We start from the raw sequence: 18780 nt of genomic DNA, 5'->3' as shown, positions 1-18780 counted from the left end.
ACAACACTATCCACAGCCTCAGAAACAACTCTGACATTATAATAAAAAAGGCTGACAAAGGAGGTGCTGTAGTCATCATGAATAGGTCGGAATATGAACAAGAGGCTGCTAGGCAGCTCTCTAACATCACATTCTACAGGCCATTACCCTCTGATCCCATTGAGGATTACCAAAGGAAACTGCACCATTTGCTCAAGAAACTCCCTGAAGAAGCACAGGAACAAATCAACACAGACACACCCTGACCAGAGGTAGTCTATCTGCTACCCGTGATCCATAAACCTGGGAATCCTGGACGCTCCATCATCTCAGGCATTGGCACCCTGACAGCAGAATTGTCTGGCTATGTGGACTCTCTCCTCAGGCCCTACGCTACCAGCACTCCCAGCTATCTTCAAGACACCACTCACTTCCCTGAGGAAACTACAATCCATTGGTGATCTTCCAGAAAACACCATCCTAGCCACTATGGATGTAGAAGCCCTCTACACCAACATTCCACACAAAGATGGACTACAAGCCATCAGGAACAGTATCCCCGATAATGTCCTGGAAAACCTGGTGGCTGACCTTTGTGACTTTGTCCTCACCCACTACTATTTCAGATTTGGGGACGATTTATACCTTCAAGTCAGTGGCACTGCTATGGGTACCTGCGTGGCCCCACAGTATGCCAACATTTTTATGGCTGACTTAGAACAACGCTTCCTCAGCTCTCCCCTAGAGCCCCTACTTCACTTGCGCTACATTGATGACATCTTCATCATCTGGACCCATGGGAAGGAGGCCCTTGAAGAATTCCACCAGGATTTCAACAATTTCCATCCCACCATCAACCTCAGCCTGGACCAGTCCACACAAGAGATCCACTTCCTGGACACTACAGTAAAAATAAGCGATGGTCACATAAAACACCACCCTATACCGGAAACCTACTGACCGCTGTACTTACCTACACGCCTCCAGCTTACATCCAGACCACATCACACGATCCACTGTCTACTGCCAAACCCTAAGATACAACCGCATTTGCTCCAATCCCTCAAACAAAGATAAACACCTACAGAATCTCTATCAAGCATTCTTAAAACTACAATACCCACCTGGGTAAGTGAAGAAACAGATTGACAGAGCCAGAAGGGTACCCAGAAGTCACCTACTACAGGACAGGCCCAACAAAGAAGGTAACAGAATGCCACTAGCCATCACCTACAGCCCCCAACTAAAACCTCTCCAGTGCATCATCAAGGATCTACAACCTATCCTGAAGGACGATCCCTCACTCTCACAGACCTTGGGAGACAGGCCAGTCCTCGCTTACAGACAGCCACCCAACCTGAAGCAAATATTCACCAGCAAGTACACACCACACAATAGAAACACTAACCCAGGAACAAACCCCTGCAACAAACCCCGTTGCCAACTCTGTCCGCATATCTATTCAAGTGACACCATCACAGGACCTAACCACATCAGCCACACCATCAGGGGCTCGTTTACCTGCACATCTACCAATGTGATACATGCCATCATGTGCCAGCAATGCCCCTCTGCCATGTACATTGGCCAAACCGGACAGTCGCTACACAAAAGAATAAATGGATACAAATCAGACATCAAGAACTGTAACATTCAAAAACCAGTAGGAGAGCACTTCAATCTCCCTGGACACTCAATAACAGACTTAAAAGTGGCCATTCTTCAACCAAAAAACTTCAAAAACAGACTTCAACGAGAAACTGCAGAACTGGAATTAATTTGCAAACTTGACACCATCAAATTAGGCCTGAATAAAGACTGGGAGTGGCTGGATCACTACAAAAAATAATTTTCCCTCTGTTGATACTCACATCTTCTTATCAACTGTTGGGAATGGGCCACTTCCACCATGACTGAATTTACCTCGTTAGTACTGGCCCCCTACTTGGTAAGACAACTTCCAACTTTTTATGTGTTGTATATTTATATCTGCTTACTGTATTTTCCACTCCATGCATCTGATGAAGTGGGGCCCACGAAAGCTTATGCTCAAATAAATAAGTTAGTCTCTAAGGTGCCACAAGGACTCCTCACTGTTTTCACAGAAGTACAGGGAGTCCTCGGACTTACGACGCCTGACTTACGTCGGACACCACTTACAACGCTTTTCAATTGACTGCCTGTTACGCCTCACGATGCTTGTTTCGTCCTTATGACGCTCGATTTGCATAAAGTTCACTTGAAATCACTTCCTGGTTGCATCATACTGGTATGGAGCTGGAAGGGGTTGCTTCTGATTGGCTTTGAGGCAGCAGGGTAGCTTGTTGCCGGGTAGGGTTGCTGCTTGTTTTTGATTGGCTCCCGGCCCCGGGCTCAGCCAATCAGAAAGCTTGAATAGTGATTGGCTGAGGCTTAGCATGTGTACCGTTCTCCATGGCTTTCTGAGCCTGTGTTGCTGGCATTCTGAGCAACCATTGTGAGTTTATATGTTTATTTGAATGCTGTTTACAAAATACAGTGTACAGTAAATACACTGATGTTGCAACATCTATAATTCATTTAGTACAAAAATCTGTGTTATTGTGGTGAAAATAGTGTATCAAGCCTTGGTTCAGGAACCAATCCCACCTTCATACCATTGATTCCTATGGGAAAAGTGGTTTCGACTTATGACACAATTCATTCCTCAGAATAGTGTTGTAAGTCCGAGGACTACCTGTAAATTATACTCGTTACTATTTTAAGTCCTTAGCTTACTATCAAAGTCTCACATATAAGCAAATCTATATAAAAGAAAACATATTATGATGAAGGTGGGTGAAACCTCTTTGAAGCTGGTGGGCATGAAAGCACCGTTCAGGATAAATGTAAGAATTTAATCTCCTTTTTGGAGTAAGCTGAAACAACAGTAACCACTGCCAAAAACACAGGCCACGTGCATGGCCAGTCAGAAGCTGAAGAATGAATGCAAATGCAGGGAGCTAGGTACTGTTTGGTGAAAATCCATGTGTCTGTGAGCAGCAACACACAGAAAGCCAAGGAGACAGCTAGAAAAACACCATGGCAGTGGCCCTGAGAGAAAGCCCAGAGAGATCTTTTGAGGCAGAGTGCTAGCTGGAATGAGGCTAGGAACTTTTAGCAAAGGAACTGCCTCCTGTTTGATTACATTTGCTTCCTATTCTATTCAGAGAAATGGGACTTAGCATGCAATTCTTTGTAAATAAACCAGACTGCATCAAAGAAATACCTGACTTCATTATCACTTTCTCCTCCTAACAGATACAAACCTGAATAACGGCCAATTGCACGGATCAAAACAGGTAACAACACTACCAATGTATGTCACACTAAGCCATAATGATCTATAAAACAGGATACCTATTAATTTGAAATGCCACTATATTTCTCATCTTACCATCTGCAATGGCTGCACTCACATATACCCAATCAACCTGATGATCCAACTCAGCTATACTCAGTCTTGGACAGCTAGCAAGTATCTTCCTGGTTAACAAATAGAAGCACCAACATTAGCGTAAAAGTTATATTTGGTTGCAAATCAACATGTTTTAATGGTAACCAACTAATAAGAATAAACTTTTATTTAGGAAAAGATGTAAAAAGCACAAATGCAAAACAATTAAAATCAATTATTTAAATCACAGCTTCCTGCTTGCTCACTTAAATCATGATTAAAATGGTGATTTAAATCACTCTGATTTAAATCAATCTACTTTGCCATTTGGTCATCACATGTAAATCAGAAACAAAAACAAAATAACTGTAGACTCTCATCATGACACTATGTTGTGATCTCTACCTGGAATAGAATCAGACTAGATGATAAGGCCATTCAGGCCTTAAAACCTAGATCCAAAATTTTCAAAGGTCACTAGTGACCCAGGGTACCTTGAATTTTTGGTTTGCCCAACTTGAGATGCCTAAGGGGGTCTGATTTTCAGAAAGTGTTCAGCACCCACACTCTGAAAAATCAGAATCTCAGGTGTCTCAAGTTGGCTACTCCAAAATTAAATCACCAGCCCCTTCTAGACTTCTGAAAATCTTGGGGCAATCTATTAAAAATCTTGGGAAAAAACTATGAAACTATTAGATTTTTCACCAATCTGGTGGGAGGTAAGTGAATTAGCACTGCCCTGGATCCAGTCATTCCCAGACAAATCCCAGAGACTCTTGATGGACACATGTCCCTTACCACCCAAGCTCCTTTACTAAAGAATCCTGTGCATCTCAATACTCTCTCTCTTCCCCTTAAACTAATTGCTCTTCTTAAAACTCAACCAATGATAGAATTACGCTGGCAGAACAGGGAACATATTTTGACAAATTGGCCATATCCTGACTTCACCAACATTCAAAGTCACCAGACTATTGATTGTCAAGGTGCTACCAAGCATCAGGTCATGCCGGACTCATCACTACTTCTGCATATGCCAACAACACTTTTATCCATCTTTCACTGACTAGACTACATCCCTTCCTCCCAAATAAAGACAAACATCATGATCCACAATTTTAACTCCTCCAGGTTAGACAACCACAAATTTATCTATATAGGATTAAATGCAACCATTTTAAGTTAGTACAACACGCACCATCAGCAATCAAAATAGTTATATTTGTACTCACAAACCCCACACTCCATTTCACAACAGAATTCAAAGTTCTGGTCCTAATATACAAAACATTTACTGGATGGAACCCAGTTCTTTCAGACTGCCTCGCCCTCCCTGATCCTCCAAATAAAGTAATGCTCCACAAAAGCAATGAACATAAAGAGGCCCAACTTTAGACTATTGAGGAGGATCCCACAGAGAGTTCTCAGTGTCAGGGAACTGACTATGAATTTTTTTGCCAGAAGAAATCAGACAAAGCCCAACCCTGCATTTAGAGCTAAATGAAAGACATCTTTCCAATTTTGCCTCCTTCACAGGGAAGCACCTCTAGAAAACAAATATCACACTTACCTTTGTATATTCCTGTACTCGAAAGACTCAAGGGAAAGCTCATCATTTTTTGTATTTGGTCATAAATTTGTTCACTATATATAGCTATATACACATCAAGATGATAAATGCCTTACAAATCCTGTGATAGGGAGTCCATAAAAAGTTACACATTACAAACATTGTAAAGTAACATAAGCACAGGACACCACAATTATTTGCAGATCTCAGACTCCATTTGGCACATTATCACCCATTTCTCCTCTCTCCTGGCCTAGCTAGGAAAAATTGAGGTGTTTCTCTTTTTTCTCTGCATCTCTTACATTCCCAGCTGCTTGCAGAAAAATGGAGGAATCCCACTGGGTCCAGTACATTTTCTCAGCATTATATGTGGTGCCTCACACTTGTCAGCATAGCTTCCTCTCAATACCCATATCACTCAATATGCCTAAAAACCGAAAAAGCAGTTTCATCCAATCACTATTTGCTCTAAGCGAGGGTGCCTCTAGATTTAATCAAATGAACAGACACCGACAAGAGTCATAGAAAAACTGCCATACTGGGTCAGACCATGGCCCATCTTGCCCAGTATCCTGTCTCCAATGGTGGCCTGTACCACACCTTAAGGGGGAGCGTAAAGAAAAGGGAAATTATGGAGTGATCCACCCATTTTCTGGTAGTCAGAGGTTTAAGGTCACCCTGAGCATGCAGCCTTAGAACCTCAGGAGGATTATTAATGGCCTTTCTATACTTCTGGCTGGTTTTCACAAACCCACCTATGTTGATGTCAGTTTGTCACACCTGCCCATAAGTAATGGTATTTGAACACTGAAAGCAACCCACACAAGTCAATTCAAATTTGCAAATACACCTCTACCTCGATATAACGCTGTCCTCGGGAGCCAAAAAAATCTTACCGTGTTATAGGTGAAACCGTGTTATATCGAACTTGCTTTGATCCACCGGATCACGCAGCCCTGCCCCCCTGGAGCACTGTTTTACCGCGTTATATCCAAATTCGTGTTATATCTGGTCGCGTTATATCAGGGTAGAGGTGTATTAAGATTATCCAACTAAACTTTTCAAGCTCTAGATACAACTCTGACAAGGTATACAAAAATGGTGCAGTTTCTGTCTATATGTGCGTTTACTTTGTAGTCCAGTGTATTAGCATTCCAGTATTTACATTGAGAAACTCAGAGATACTTTTCAGCTGAGTGCTTCACTGCTTTCAGGCCAGTTTACAGTGTGGGGTAAGTATGAATTTAATGAGCAAATCTGTAACAAACAAGAAAGCACCATAGTCAAACTTAAGTCACACTATGATGTGATGAAAGCTCCTTAGGAAACTGCTTTGAGTATCTCATAGACTCATAGACTTTAAGGTCAGAAGGGACCATTATGGTCATCTAGTCTGACCTCCCGCATGATGCAGGCCACAAAAGCTGACCCACCCACTTTCCCTTAACTCAGCTGTTGAAGTCTCCAGATCGTGATTTACAGACTTCAAGTTGCAGAGAATCCTCCAGCTTCCGACCCCTGCCCCATGCTGCGGAGGAAGGCGAAAAACCTCCAGGGCCTCTGCCAATCTACCCTGGAGGAAAATTCCTTCCCGACCCCAAATATGGCGATCAGTAGAACCCCGAGCATACAGGCAAGATTCTTCAGCCGGACCCTCATTTTACCAGCGATGACACGTTATTGCCTAATTGACTAAAATCATGTTATCCCATCAAACCATTCCCTCCATAAACTTATCTAGCCTAATCTTGAAGCCAGAGAGGTCTTTTGCCCCCACCGTTTCCCTTGGAAGGCTGTTCCAAAATTTCATCCCTCTGACCGTTAGAAACCTTCGTCTGATTTCAAGCCTAAACTTCCCCACGGCCAGTTTATATCCATTTGTTCTCGTGTCCACATTAGTACTGAGCTGAAATAATTCCTCTCCCTCCCTGGTATTTATCCCTCTGATATATTTAAAGAGAGCAATCATATCTCCCCTCAGCCTTCTTTTGGTTAGGCTAAACAAACCGAGCTCCTCGAGTCTCCTTTCATACGAAAGGTTTTCCATTCCTCGGATCATCCTAGTGGCCCTTCTCTGTACCCGTTCCAGTTTGAGTTCATCCTTTTTAAACATAGGAGACCAGAACTGCACACAGTACTCCAAATGAGGTCTCACCAGCGCCTTGTATAATGGAAGCAGCACCTCCTTGTCCCTACTAGAAATACCTCGCCTAATGCATCCCAAGATCGCATTAGCTTTTTTCACAGCCACGTCACATTGCCGACTCATAGTCATCCTGCGGTCAACCAGGACTCCGAGGTCCTTCTCCTCCTCCGTTACTTCCAACCGATGCGTCCCCAGCTTATAACTAAAATTCTTGTTAGTCATCCCTAAATGCATCACCTTACACTTCTCACTATTAAATTTCATCCTATTACTATTACTCCAATTTACAAGGTCATCCAAGTCTCCCTGCAGGATATCCCGATCCTTCTCCGAATTGGCAATACCTCCCAACTTTGTGTCGTCCGCAAACTTTATCAGCCCACTCCTACATTCGGTTCCGAGGTCAGTAATAAATAGATTAAATAAAATCGGACCCAAAACCGAACCTTGAGGAACCCCACTGGTGACCTCCCTCCAACCTGACAGTTCACCTTTCAGTACTACCCGCTGCAGTCTACCCTTTAACCAGTTCTTTATCCACCTCTGGATTTTCATATCAATCCCCATCCTTTCCAATTTAACCAATAATTCCTCATGCGGTACCGTATCAAACGCTTTACTAAAATCGAGGTATATTAGATCCACCGCATTTCCTTTATCTAGAAAGTCTGTTACTTTCTCAAAGGAGGAGATCAGGTTGGTTTGGCACGATCTCCCTTTCGTAAACCCATGTTGTAATTTGTCCCAATTGCCATTCACCTCAAGGTCCTTAACTACTTTCTCCTTCAAAATTTTTTCCAAGACCTTGCATACTACAGATGTTAAACTAACAGGCCTGTAGTTACCCGGGTCACTTTTTTCCCCTTTCTTGAAAATAGGAACCACATTAGCTATCCTCCAGTCCAACGGTACCACACCCGAGTTTACAGATTCATTAAAAATTATCGCTAAGGGGCTTGCAATTTCTGGCGCCAGTTCCTTCAATATTCTCGGATGAAGATCATCCGGTCCGCCCAATTTAGTCCCGTTTAGCTGTTCAAGTTTGGCTTCCACCTCCGATACGGTAATGTCAACCCCCCGTCCTTTATTCCCCTCTGTCCTGCTCCCTCTATTCCTAAGCCCTTCATTATCCTTATTAAAAACCGATGCAAAATATTCATTTAGATATTGTGCCATGCCTAGATTATCCTTAATCTCCACTCCATCTACATTCATTACTATGAACTGCTGTGAACAGTATTTCTTCTAAACTTGTATAAATCTGAAAGGGGAGAAATAGCCACACATACACATTTTCTGACTCTAGGAATCTCTCTGTTCTATTTTCCACATATTTGTTAATTTTAAATTCACCTATTCACCTGTGTCACTGTATTATTGACCTCTATAAAAGCATGTTTAGGACAGTTTGTAAAGAAGATTCTATGCAAAATAAAGGTGTGATATATACAGATTATAGACATCCCAAATGGAAAACACACTGAACCCATGTGCATGTAGAAGGACTTTTAACTCTTCATCTAGATAAATTTTGCTGATGTGGCAAAAGCATTTGTTTTTTTGACACAGCGGTGAACTGATGAAACACACTTGGCCTCCTGATGTACAGCTCATACTAACAGTGACCTAAAAATGATTTTAGACTTTTATTCTAGACGATAGTGTTTTTAAAAAAGCAGCTTCACGGTTATCTTGATGTTAATTTTCATAGCGTCTTCTCTTTAATCCCATTAACATCTGAAAGGCTCTGGAACATTTCTCTTTGTACCATCAGAGAAACAATTTTGCAGAGTAAATGGAAAAAGGGGTTGGTTCCAAATCCTTCAAGAAAGCCTTGGCAGCCTATTGCTACAAAGTAGCATACTCTGGGTCTTATGGTCCATGAATAGCTAAAAAAAGAAGCATTGCTAAGTTGCTTGGTGCCCATTAACAGAGTTATAGGCTTACCAACAGCAGAAATATGTCTGGCTAGTTCCTACAGCAACATCTTCCTCTGCACCAACAGCAACAAAACAAAACAAAAAAACAAAACAAAAAGCTACAGATTCTCTGGGCAGCCTGCCAGGTAACCTTAACTTGACAGGAAGAAACAGCAAAAAAAAATAAAGACTGCTAACTGAAAGATGCTTGTTCTCTCATTTCTGTTTCCTTCTCTTACCCTCTCATTATGTGTCCTTGTTTATAAATTACTACTCCCCACTTTAAAAAGATCACTATGCACAGATGTGAACCACACAGCACCACCAAAACCTTTGAAGAGAAAAAATTATCTGCTTACCTGAAAATTTGAGTTAATGAAGTCCATAGATCTGTTACAATGGGTATTTCAGCCTGCTTGCAGGTTAGAAACAGAGCCATACTTGTCAGTCACTGGCAGCAGGGAACTGCTCTGCCCCCTTAAACTTCCTCTAATTGAAACAACTTCAACAGCCACGATAATTTCATTCTATTTTCCAAAATTAGAGACTGCATTAAATATACATTGAAGAAAAAGAACAATTTATCCTACTGCAGCGCATAGGGACAATTTCCCCTAATGAAATAAACCTAAATGTTTAGTTGTCAATTTCCATCTCTATTCCGGATGATCCCATTTGTCTCTAGGAGAAGCGAGATCTGTGGAAATTGTTTCAAGGAAAGGAAATATGCAGGTAAGTGCAGAAAAATGTTCCTATTCTTCATCATGCTAAGATACAGATATCAATTACAGTAGGATTTTCAGAGCAGTAGCCTCCACGGTGGGAAGTAGGATCATCCTTTAAATATGTACATTCAAAATAGTGTAAATTATATTTCTTCTCTTTCCCTGGGCACTGAGGCAGGGAAAAGACTTCCGTCAAAAATGGTACTTGCTAAAGATTGGATGACCAATATGCAGAATCTGGTGAATTTATATACTGATGGCTACTTTGCTGCCTAGCAGATCTCACTACTGGAGATATGACTTCTCTGCCCTGAAATTGTCAGCACTTCTACAGATTGGACTTTAATGCTTGACAGAAGGAAAAATATTTATTGAATTTCCTTTGGGCATGAATGATATGACAGTTGTAAAAACTATTTGTCAGAATTCAAAATACACAATGGGTCTCATTCAGGAGAGTTCCCAAGTTCAAAAGCTCATCTGATTGGAGATAGCAGTTATCAGGAAGTCTACTTTAATGGATAAATATGACACTTGCAACAGGGGTTTAATTGAGATAGTGTTGTAAGGACCAGAATGAAATGTCAAGGTTGTATTCTATAACCTCTGCAGCTGGAAACAAGGTAGTTACCCTAAGAAGGTATTTAATTTCAGGGTTTACACATCTTGTCTTTAACATGCTGAGACCTTTATACTAGAGAAACTTTACATTTTTGCTTGAACATTCTCATTAAAGCCCTCCTGGAGGAAGTCAAATTCATTTGTTTAATGTGGTAGTTAAAACACAGACTTTGCTTCTACCAATAAAATAAGTTCTATTTATCGACTTTTCTGCAGTCCATGGGAGTGATCATTACTTCCTCCAAGTATCCATTTTGAACCTGTCTGGTGCTGGATGAAGGATTGCTTTTTACAACAGCAGATCTTCTCTGAGATGTAGAAACACTGAACGGTCCAACACTAGGTTAAATCAGGACTAGGAGCCATAGCCTCTTCAGCAAGGAAGACAAAGAGTGTCTCTGGCACTCTCCTTCCTTTCTTGTGCCTGGCTCTGGGGAGCAATGGAAAGGTGGAAAGGAATGGAGCAGAGACCTTGCCCAGCTTTGTAAGAGATCATCCACAACCTCACATGCTGAGTCTTGATACATGGAGAGGCCACAGGGCACTGTATTGCTATTTCCAGATACAAATAAATCAGTCACCACCCCATAAAACTGACTTACAATAAGTGAGGATATGTCTGGGTCCAGGTTCCACTCTGTTTAAACCAACTTCTGCCATGTAAACCTTGGTCTTCAACTTCTCCTTGATGGTCAGTACACAGAGATAGGAAACTTTGCTCTGCCCATGAAAGGAGAAGTTGATTTTCTCTTTGGGGCAGGGCTGACCATATTCTTCCTAAATTATTTACAAAAACCTCATCAGACACGTTGACTGCCATGACTAGACTAAATCTCTTATTCAGTGCCCAAAAACTCCATTATCACAAAGTTAAGGTTTACTGGCAGTGCCTCTTACCCTTCCAGAACATTAAGTGCAGCTGCGTGCAAACCTCTGAAAGCCAGGAAATACAGAGTTACAGTACACTTCAGCCCCCACCATGCAATATTAACTCCATCCTCTGGAGCTGGCAAGATCTACTGGAGATATACTATACGGATGTTTCAGCCAGTGCTGCTTTATAATAAACAAACGTGAGGAATCACTAAGTATATATGCCATGTTAATATGGTGTGATGTGTTCCACATAACTATATTATTTTGTTAATCTGCATGCATTCCAACTTCCCTTCACTGTGTTAAGGTCATCTGTATTGACTGGTGCAGGGATTACTTGCAGCATGTTGCCACAGCTCATACTGTGATACAAGATAATGTGCATCTGTACCCGAGGGTATAATGGGTTCCTCATTTTTGTGCTGAATCATGCAAGAATTGTAGCACATCTGTCTGTTCTTGTTGTGGGGTTTGTAGCAATCGGGTGGCATATATAACAGTGCGCTATAGGTAAATTCAGTGATGTTCCAGAAGGAATCCTTGTAACAAGGGCCAGGAGGTGATAAACATCTGCCAACTCTATGGTGGTTTGTGTAGAGTAGGCAAAGTGGTCAAGCACAGACTAGGCACAGCCAGCTAGTGTTCCACCCTGAGACAGGCAAAGACCCGATACCTGATGGGGTGCTCTCAGAGACCAGAAAGGGGACAGAGATGCAGCTAGCCTTGTGAGTGAGACAATCTGTCTCATTAATGGGTGGTTGGCTTTGAAAAATCTGATTTCTGTATTCACCAGTTGAGGGAACAGAGAATAGACAATTGGGCTTCTACCAATAGATGTGATAGGTTGAAATGTGGAGGGATAATAGGAATTACTGGATAAGGCTCATATGAACTCAGGTTCACGGAAGCATGTCTGTGCATGAGAGCAACATTCCTAATAGGATTTACTAGGAACTGGATTTTTGTTTGATTCCACTTTTTTTTTCCTTTATGGTCATCTTTATTTTCAGTTATCGTTCTTCTGAGATGAGGCCTTGTACCCAATAGGATTTATCCTCAGCTCAGAGCTATGACTGACTTCCTTGGAACCATGTATCTGTTTACCATGAATACAAGATTCACAGCCATGATCAGCAGAATTTCCCCAGAAGCCCATATTAATACCACTGTGATTTCAGGAGACCCTGAAAGCATCTGTCAGTCCAAATAGTAGTGAATGAAACTTGGGTGCAGGGGTGGGGAGGGGGAAACTTCCATCCATATTCAAACTGGGAGAATTGACTATGGAACGGTAAAATGGGCATAAGACTATAAGCCTCCTTTAGGAACTCATTCAGATGTTTCAGAGAGCCCTGTTAGTTCCCTATTCTCTGAGTTTAGGGGTACGTCTGCACTTACTGGGGATTGAGGCTAGGGCGATCGATGCACCGGGGGTTGATTTAGTGGATCTAGTGAAGACCAAATCGACCACAGATTGCTCTCCCGTCAACTCCGTTATTCCACTGGACGAGAAGCGTAAGGTAAGTCGACAAGAGAGTTTCTCCCGTCGACCCAGCGTGGTGTAGACTCCGCAGTAAGTCGAACTAAGCTACATTGACTCCAGCTGTCTTCACATAGCTGGAGTTGCGTAACTTAGGTCGACTTAACACCGTAACGTAGACCTGCCCTAGAAACAGGATGAGTTATATCACTCTTATCTAAAGTAGGTAATGTATGGTTACATTCACATCCTGTCATTTCAACGGGCTGCCTGTTTGGGAATGAGACAAAATTGTGCCTGTGATCCTTGCAAAGCTCCAGAGAGTATCCCTCTCTGCACAATGTCCAGTGACCTCACTGTGGCCAAAGTTGTAGGTTCCCAATTGAAAGAGCTTGGCACCATTCAGGGGTCTAACTCTAAACAGGGCTGGTTGCAAGTCATGCAAATTACTCTGAGGCAGTTGAGGGCAACTACAATAGAACCTCAGAGTTACGAACTCCTTGGGAATGGAGGTTGTTCGTAACTCTGAACAAAATATTATGGCTGTTCTTTCAAAATTTTACAACTGAACATTGTCTTAATTCAGCTTTGAAACTTTATTATGCAGAAGAAAAATGTTTTCCCTTTATTTTTTAAGTAATTTACATTTAACACAGCACTGTACTGTATTTGCTTTTCTTTTTTTCTTTCTTTTGGTCTCTGCTGCTGCCTGATTCCAGACTTCCAGTTCCAAATGAGCTGTGTGGTTGACTGGTCAGCTTATAACTCTGGTGTTTGTAACTCTGGGTTTCTATGGGACTGACCTTGCCTCAGCTCCCTCAATTTGTTCCTCCCACCACCTGCAAAGTAGTATTCTCTCCTGTACTTTAGAGACTGTTTTAACTTGCCATGTGATCTTTCAGTAGTGTCTAGCAGAAGCCAGGATTATAAATCTACTTCTCTGACAGCTCTGGATAGCTTTGGCTTTCCAAAAACTTTCCCACTATAGAATTACAAGCTGGAAACCAATTTGCCTGAGAAGGCCGCTGTCGTAACTAAAGGGAAGGGTAACAGCTCTCCTGTGTACAGTACTATAAAATCCCTCCTGGCCAGAGACTCCAAAATCCTTTTACCTGTAAAGGGTTAAGAAGCTCGGGTAACCTGGCTGACACCTGACCCAAAGGACCAATAAGGGGACAAGATACTTTCAAATCTTGGGGGGGGGGGAAGCCTTTGTTTGTGCTCTTTGTTTTGGTTGTTGTTCGCTCTTGGGACTGAGAGGGACCAGACATCAATCCAGGTTCTCCACATCTTTCTAAACAAGTCTCTCATATTTCAAACTTGTAAGTAAACAGCCAGGCAAGGCGTATTAGTTTTCCTTTGTTTTCTCAACTTGTAAATGTACCTTTTACTAGAGTGTTTATCTCTGTTTGCTGTACTTTGAACCTGAGGCTAGAGGGGAATCCTCTGGGCTCTTTAAGTTTGATTACCCTGTAAAGCTATTTTCCATACTGATTTTACAGAGATGGTTTTTACCTTTTTCTTTAATTAAAAGCCTTCTTTTTAAGAACCTGATTGATTTTTCCTTGTTTTAGATCCAAGGGGGTTGGATCTGTATTCACCAGGAGTTGGTGGGAGAAAGGAGGGGGATGGTCAATTTCTCCTTGTTTTAAGATCCAAGGGGTTTGGATCTGTATTCACCGGGAGTTGGTAGGAGAAAGGAGGGGGATGGTTAATTTCTCCTTGTCTTAAGATCCAAGGGGGTTGGATCTGTATTCACCAGGGAATTGGTGAAAGGTTTCTCAAGGCTTCCCAGGGAAGGGAATTAGCTTTGGGAATGGTGGCAGCGGACCAGATCTAAGCTGGTAGTTAAGCTTAGAAGTCTTCATGCAGGCCCCCACATTTGTACCCTAAAGTTCAAAGTGGGGAAGCAGCCTTGACAGCCCCCTATACCTGCATGTAAAGATTTAGGTCCCACTAACTTTTGCATAGAGAAGCCCTTAGGCTTTTAAGTTATGACAACCATATGAGCAATACTCATGCCACCGGACTCCTTGTTGTTTATATGAGCAATACTGTCCACCCATGCTAGCATTGCCTGTGAAAGCATGTGAAGAGCATCAAACAACACTTGATAATGTTTATTTCTGTTGTTGTTGGGCTCATGTGACCTGAGAGCTTTCACACCCAGGGAAGAGACTGAGGTGACATCTGCCCAGACTTGGCTACCTGCAGAGTGAGGAGGCTATCCTTTCAGATTTAAAAAAAAAGTCTCGCTCGGTTAGAAATGCTGAGTCCCTGACCACCAGGGAAGATAGCCCTGTTTCCCCTTGGTAGTAACACCAGGTTGAATTTGGACTGGTGCACATGGAGGAACTTTATGGCCTTATAAAATTGAGGTTGGGGGGCTAGAAAAAAGTAAATGATGGGCCAAGAGGCTCCTTACTGCCTGCTGCTCTTCCACATATGGGCCGTCCTCATCACTCCATGGACAGCTACCATGGAGCAGCTGTGGCAAGGCAAGGCAGTGACAGCCAGGGTCAACAGCCTAATAGCTAGAGTGTAGCAACCTACACCAGCATCTGGGACAACACTCCAATACTTTCCTAGTCCTTTAGGTTGGGCAGGAAATCCCCAACCTTCATTATAGTTTGTCTAGTGCACCTACAGACCTCCTAAGCATAGAGTCACGGTACTTAATACTCTTCCTGAGAGTATCTTTTATTATTTGATCCCCATCTCTGATTCAGGCAGCTGGCATCCCCTAAGGAAGAATTCCCTTTCCCATCCCACTTTATGCATGCATGAACCCAGAGGAATAATTCAGCAAAGATCAAGCCACAGATCTGTGCTAAATTTGTCAAGCTGCATGTACTCTGTGAAGGTGAGAAGGGGAACTGGGCACTGATCTTACATATTTATATCCCCTTTTGGAATTTCTCCTTATGATCCTGCTTCAAAAGGAGGAGCAAACTTGGGTTCAGATATTGCTCCAAAAATATTTCAAGTGGTAGCAAGCTCCTGCCCTCACAGCAGCTGTGCTTATTGTCCTCCCTCCTCAACAGGGGCCCCATCTGGGTCTCTCAGGGAAGTTACTGGGGTTGAAGAATGGATTCCCCCGAGGCTCACCACTTTTCTGTTATGGGGGTCCACATGGGCCAGATGGTCTGGATGTCAGTAAGGATCCCCTGGGAGGCCTGTTATAGAGAACAAAGGAGGAGGAGGAGCTAGTGTTGCCAGTATCTGTGCTGCGTGTAATGCCCTCCATCCACGGCCCAAGGGGAATCGGAGGGGAAAAGATGGCTGCACTCTGCAGTTAAGGAACAGCTTTGGTGCGGACTTTAGGAACTAGGGCACAATATTTCATCTTGTACACTAACCTTTTGGCACTGCTCCTCTCATGAAAATGGGATTGGGGGGGGGCGTTGCTTGCCACTCCAGTCCTGTCTGGCTCCTTTCCTGCAGGGAAGGGAGGAGACACATACGACACAACGGGACTGAGGCAACCCTGCCAGACCAGGCTGAGGCAGGAACAGAGATGTCTGAGCTTCCCAATGAGACAACTGACAGTGGGTGAAGGAGGCACTAACCCTTCCTTTTGCCTTTGGTTCTCTCAGTCTAGCTCTCTCCCTGATGTCTGCAGAGGCGCTAGACACTGCAGACTCCTCAAAAAGGGAAAATCTCCCCAGTAAGCAAATGCAGCCCTGGGACACAGCCAGGAATTAGTCATTACTGAGCCCAAATGTTAATCAGAAATTTGAAATAAAGGATTGAAATTTCCCTCAGAAGACCTCTGCAGCAGGGAGGGTTCAGAGAGCCATCTGCTGATGGGGAAGCAGATAAAACTGGAGGGAACTTCAAGGATCAGGACACTGGTCTGCTGCCAGGGACCAGATTTGTTTCTGTCCCAAGATGCAAATTAACTCAAATACCCATTGAAATGGATCTGTGGACCTTATCATGATGAAGAATGGAGCTGACCACTGGCAAATTTTAAATCATAGAATTGTTCATTAAGAACCTCTTACGGATCACTACTAAAAAGTTGAAACCTAAAAGGTCCCCAGGAAATGCAATTAATTTGCACTGCAAACTGCTGTCTTTAGCTCATGAGTCATCGCTCAGTCAGGCAACTGAGTCTGTATCTGCTTGTCAAGAGCAGCAGCAGCTAAATAGGAAGCAGGCAAAGCAGCAACAGGATGGTTTTGATGAGTAGAAAAAGTGTGGAGGGATAAGTAGGGATAAGGAGGAACAGTAATGGGAGTAGCCACTTAAGTGCCTCACTAGGCAATATTTAAGTACTGTAAGTTTGCTATTAAAACCTATTTGTAAAGGCATCTACTAGGAATGTTGAACCCTATTCCTTGCATTGGTTTGTGCTAGGAGATCTCATCTGTTTTTAAAATCTTCGTTAATATGAGGTAAAGTCAAATATACGTCATGAAGCACAGCAGAATCATTACTAAAAATGTGAATGAATGAAAGCACACTTTTCTTTAAAACCTGTTTCACACTGGAGAGCAATGCTGCAATATTCATCCGTTCCAGTTACGTTTACACAAGATGGAACATTTTCCAAAAAATACAGCTCAGTGTTAATTAGGAATCTCAACATTCAATCTTGATAAAAACTGAATATAAGGTTCCTCGTCCCACAACGCACAGTCAACTTGTAAAACTCTTTGCCAGAAGATGTTGTAAAGGCAAAGGCTATAACAGGGTTCAAAAACGAAGTAAATAAGTTCATGGAGGATAGGTCCATCAATGTTTATTAGCCAAGATGGGCTGGGATGCAAAACCGTGCTGCGAAGTGTTCCTAGCCTCTGTTTGCCAGAAGCTGGGAATGGGCAACAGGGAATGCAGCACTTGATGATTACCTGTTCTGTTCATTCCCTCTGAAGCACCTGGCATTGGCCATTGTTAGAAGACAGAATACTGGGCTAGATGGACCAGTATGAGCCAGTATGGCCGTTCTTATGTTCTTATACACTGTTGGAAACACACTGCCTCCTTCAAGTGTATTGATATAGAACACTTCTAAAGTGACCCCCTTTGACAATGAATGTTTATGATATGCATCCTCTTCCATACCATAGAAAAGAACAGGTACTCCATTAAAACTTGTGACCCTGAATACATACATGAAGGTTTTGAGTCCACATTTTCAAAGGGATGTTGGAAAATTGGAGAGGGTGCAGAAAAAAGGCAGAAAAATTATCGGAGAACTGGAGAAAATGCCTTACACTGAGAGATTTTTAGAAAGCTCAATCTCTTTAGTTTATCAACAGAAGATTGAGAAGTGATTTGATTAAGTACCTTGGGGAGGGAAACAGGTATGAAAGGAGTAAGTGGAGAATACAGTGGAGAAAGGCCTCACAAGAACCAATGGCTGCAAAATGAAGCCAGACAAATTCAAACTAGACATTAGGCACACATTTTTAACAGTGAGGATAATTAACCATTGGAACAAACTACCAAGGGAAGTGGTAGATTCTCCATCTCCTGGAGTTTTCAAATCAAGATGATGCCTTTCTAGAAAATATGCTTTAGCCAAACACAAGATATGCTTTAGTCCAGGGGCGGGCACACTTTTTGGCCTGAGGGACACATTGGGTTTCAGAAATTGTATGGAGGGCCGGTTAGGGGAGGGCGCCATGGTCTGGCCCCACCTCCTGTCTGCCCCCCCGCAACCCCTGCCCCATCCAACCCCCCCTGTTCCCTGACGCCCCCCCCCCCCCGGGCCCCTGCCCCATCCACACCCACCCACTCCCTGTCCCCTGACCGCCCCTGACTGCCCCCCGCCGCCCCATCCAACCCCTTCTCTCATTCCTGACGGCCCCTCTGGGACCCCTGCCCCATACACACACACACACACCCGCTCCCTGTCCTGACTGCCCCGGAACCCCTGCCCCTGACTCCCCCCTGCCGCCCCATCCAATCCCCCCTCCTTCCTGACTGCCCCCCCGGGACCCCTGCCCCCATTCAACCCCCTATTCCCCACCCACCGACCACCCCGACCCCTATATACACCCCCACCCCCTGACCACCACCCCCGAACTCCCCTGCCATC

The sequence above is a fragment of the Emys orbicularis genome, chromosome 1 (genome assembly GCF_028017835.1).
Source record: "Emys orbicularis isolate rEmyOrb1 chromosome 1, rEmyOrb1.hap1, whole genome shotgun sequence".
In the NCBI taxonomy this organism is placed as follows: Eukaryota; Metazoa; Chordata; order Testudines; family Emydidae; genus Emys; species Emys orbicularis.
This window is presented reverse-complemented; position numbering follows the sequence as displayed.